Raw genomic sequence first — 4539 nt, forward strand, 5'->3', positions numbered from 1 at the left:
AACACTGTAGTGGCTGGTTGTGTGAGAGAAAAATACTGTAGCGGCTGGTTGATAAATAGTATTCTGTGAGGAGGAACCAGCCGGCTGGTCTGAAAACCAGACCAGCGAACTGGAATCTATGCCTTTCTACCCTTAGTAGTTACAATAACGATTACTAGATTTTTGCAGTAATCTTTACTAGAATTTTACATAATTATTTACTAGAAGCTATGATTTTCTACCCCAAGTGTAGTTACGATAATATATTTACTAGATTTTTTTGTAGAATTATTTACTAGAATATATACTCCATGCAAATACTAAAATGTTTTGGGTATACATATAGACAGCAGAGAGCCAAGGCAAATATACGTCAAGTAGTCTCAAATAACTAGTTACTATAATGTTTACACTGATTTATCATAAAATAGCTATAATGTTTACACTGATTTCCCATCAGAATGATACTAGGTCTCCACTCATTTTGAACGACTCTGGGACGATCAAGATCATGCCATGTGAGCCTCAGGTCCGGCTGGAAGCTTCGTCAGCGTTCAGTGGGTGGTAAAAGCATGTAGAAGTGCAGCTCTAATCCAAACTTGGGCCCCTTCTCGTGCACATGTGGTGAATGAACATTAGAATGAATAACACATCAGTGATTTACATTATAAGCTAACCAAGATACATGATAAATCATTAACAAGAACAAATGAGTTTACTGTAACCTTGGCCTAAGTAACGACCAGAATTAATTCCTGTAGTTCAGTTCTGGTTTCTAGATCAAATCGATTTTAATCTACAAGGGTGAAAAGTAGAAAACATCACTGTGAGAATGGAGGTCTCACTGGCAAAATAAGTAAGCAAGCTTGCTTCAATCTGCAGGAGCAAGAAAAATTGAGGATAGTTGAACCATGTACATGCAGGCTCGTCAATTGGTGGACACAGTTACCATGACACAAAATTGGTTACCGGAAGATTGATATGTTATTTACGATAATTTTGTACCATAATAGGAACTAAGTTATAATATATTAGTAAGTTACAAATTATTAATGAAATTTCTAATCTAAAACAATTAGGATAAATTAGAGAACAATCCAACAGCAAACAGATTAATCAATAAAAAGTAACTAGCAGAAAAGGTTATAGTAATTTTATGACTATGATTTACGAGAAAAAACAACACAAAAAGTAATGAACTCGAATCCATGAATTTCTAATCTGAAACAATTTGGATTATGAAGGTTGCGGAAGAGACATTCTTTGACCCAAATTGAGGTACATTTTCTTGCATCTGTAGTGATATAAACATGCCAGGTGTTCGTGCTCTGGTCACCCTTCCTGGTGAAGGGCACAGAGAAGGCCAAGGGAGGAGCGACTGGAGCATAATTGGATGTACCTGGATCAGTCGAACGAGTGGTGGGCGGCGGAGGTCCCTGACATCGACGTGGTGGTGCTCTCTGTGACTCCGTGGGGCACTGGTTCCTGCATTTGACCCTGTTCTCTATGATCACTGCGCTGCGGTGGAGTGCCGTGGTTGCCGCTCGGAGCCCCATCACATGGAGACGGGAGGGGAGGGAAGAGAGAGCCGCCGCGGCACCGCGCCGGTGACCGGCGACCTGCGCGGCCGCGCCCTCCGAGCCGGCTGCCCGTCTTGGATTGAAGAGACGCCGTTGTCAGTGGGAGGGGTCGCTGCCACCACTGGTATGGGCACCATGGGAGACCGTCGTTGTTGGTGGAGGCCAGTGCCGATCTGGATCTAGGAAGATGAGGACGTCCACCATTGTTGGAGGCAAGGGCTCTCCTTGTGCAGCAGCGACACATGGTGAGGGAGGGGATCCGCCGCTGTTGGTGGTGGGGAGGACAGCCACTGCCGTAGTTGGTGGTGGGGAGGATAGCCATTGCCGCGGTTGGTGGTGGGGAGCACCGCCATCGGGTGCCGGGAGCCATCAAAGCGGGACAGGCCACTCCGCGCGTCGGGGAGGGTGCACCTGCGCTGTCGCCAGTCGGAGAGGAGGCACCTACGTGGCCGCTGGTCTGTGAGGAGGCGATGCAGAATGACGCCACGGGCAGGGGAGCCACCGCCGCCGCACTATCACACCGTTTTTTGGAGAGCTCTGCATGTGAGGAGAGAGAAAGAAAATAAGAAAATGAGAGAGAGGTCGCCAGGTAAGGCGAGTACCAAGCAGCAATAAATGAAATTTGCCTCTTTTGATCCCAGTCAATGCACCTGCTGGGGCGGTGAATGAGGATTCTTTAATCGCTCAGGACACAACATGGTCGGACCGGCCCAACTCGGCGCGACACAGCGACCCAGCTACAAAACACAGCGACCCAGCTACAAAATAACGTATTTTGTAACCAGCTACAGAGAATCATTTATATCGGCCACCGATTGGAAGGAACAGTTCAAGTACCTCACCAGCGCCGAAGTATCCGCCGACAAGACTGAAACAGAACACCTAATCCATCGAAGCAAGCATTACGTGTTGGTGGACGATAACTTGATGAGGAAAAGTGCCAAGGAAGGGATACTGCAGAAATGCATCACCCAAGAAGAGAGAGTGAAACTACTTCTCGAAATTCACTCTGGTTCCTGCGGCAACCACACGGCCTCGAGAAACCTGGTCGGCAAAGCTTTCCGAGCTAGTTTTTACTGGCCCACGGCCATCTTCGATGCAGAAGACCTCGTCCGATGTTGTGAAGGATGTCAATTCTTCTCCAAACAAATCCACGTGTCGGCACAAGAACTGTAGACCATCCCAGCTTCCTGGCCTTTTGCTTGCTGGGGACTAGACATGATTGGACCTTTCAAGCCAGCGCCAGGTGGTTTCTGATACGTGTACGTCGCCATCAACAAGTTCTCCAAGTGGATCGAATACAAACCGCTTGTTTCGGCTACTACAAAGAAAGCAGTCGAGCTCTTTGAAGATATAATCAATAGATTCGGTCTTCCGAACAGCATTATCACCGACCTCGAAACTTCATTTACTGGTCATCATTTTTTAGACTTCTGCGAAGACCAATGCATCTCCGTCAAATACGTCTCCGTTGCCCGTCCTAGAGCCAACGGCCAGGGCGAACGGGCGAACGGCATGATCCTTGATGCCCTCAAAAAGAGGCTATATCAGAAAGAAGAAAAGCATCCGGGCAGATGGCTCAAAGAGCTACCAACTATGGTCTGCGGACTACGCACTCAAGCTAGTCACAGCACTGGTGTGCCTCCATATTTCTTGGTCTATGGCTCAGAAGCCATACTACCAGCGGACATTGCCTTCCGAGCACCTAGGGTGGAACATTATGATGAAGAGCAAGCGGCAGCTATTCGAATAGAGGATGTCGATAGGGCTGAGGAAGAACGCCTGATCACCTACGCCTGCACAGCCAAATACCTAGAAGGCTTGCGGAGATACTACAACCACAACATCAAAGGTTGTTTATTTGCTGTCGGCGACCTCGTTCTCCGCAGAAAATAGAAAACTGAAGGGATGCACAAGCTCTCCTCCCCCTGGGAAGGGCCTTACATGGTCAAAGAGGTCACTTGACCAGGGTCTTATCGGCTATGTGACTTGGACGGAATCGATATCCCCAATTCATGGCACATCGAGCACCTTATACGTTTCTATCCTTGAAACGCTCCAGATATGTATTCTCCACTCTATGATGAATAAAGTTTTGGTCGCCATAATTTGTCTCCATTATTTCTCCGTTACGATTTAATCTCCACTTGCGGTCGCCAGCTCTAAGCTACTCCTTTAACGAACTCCAACACATGATCGCCATAAATGCTCCACCATGTTTCTCCATATCTCTAATACGTGATCGACATAAATGCTCCGCCACTCTCCATATCTCCAACACGTGATCACCATAAATGCTCTACCACGTTTCTCCATATCTCCAATACGTGATCGCCATAAATGCTCCACCACGTTTCTCCATATCTCCAACACATGATCGCCATGAACACTCCGTCGCATTTCTCCACATCTCTGAAATGTTTCTCCAATCACCGAGCAGCATATGTTTTGTTCTGTGCTCTATGGAGAAGTCCTAGTCTCTGATCTCTCCCTACATGTGCTACGAGCTACACGCTCTATGTTATGGGTGGTCGGCTACAGTTCCTTGGTCACGCCTATTCCTCCTACACGTGCATGGGCTCCGCGCTTGATGTTATGAACTATGGGCTAGCCAAGGCCAAGAGCCTAGTAAAGAACTAACTACTCGGACACCACTTATACTACGTATATCTCCAAGTTAATTCGCCAACCATCGAGCAGCACATGTTCCATTCTGTTCTCTATGGAGAAGACCTAGTCTCCGATCTCTCCCTACACATGCTACGAGCTCCGCGCTCTGCGTTATGGGTGGTCAGCTGTGGTTCCTTCATCACGCCTATTCCTCCTACACGCGCATGGGCTCCACGCTCAATGTTATTGTATGGGACCATGACGCCTAAGAGGGGGGGGGGTGAATTAGGTAACTTAAAATTCTAACTCTAAACTATGGCCTCTTTTTCTAACCTTAGCAAAACCTATGCAAAAGATAAAGTATCTAAAT

General features: G+C 47.1%; 1 long non-coding RNA gene across 1 annotated transcript; it reads right to left on the reverse strand.

Annotated features, from left to right (window-relative positions):
- Positions 1-348: 348 nt before the first annotated feature.
- On the reverse strand, positions 349-2178 carry LOC136509139 (uncharacterized). The gene is made up of 2 exons (XR_010772240.1): positions 1379-2178; positions 349-775 (listed from the first exon to the last, which is right to left on the reverse strand). It is a non-coding gene; the product is annotated as an uncharacterized lncRNA (long non-coding RNA).
- Between the last annotated feature and the right edge of the window lie 2361 nt (positions 2179-4539).

The sequence above is a fragment of the Miscanthus floridulus genome, chromosome 15 (genome assembly GCF_019320115.1).
Source record: "Miscanthus floridulus cultivar M001 chromosome 15, ASM1932011v1, whole genome shotgun sequence".
In the NCBI taxonomy this organism is placed as follows: Eukaryota; Viridiplantae; Streptophyta; class Magnoliopsida; order Poales; family Poaceae; genus Miscanthus; species Miscanthus floridulus.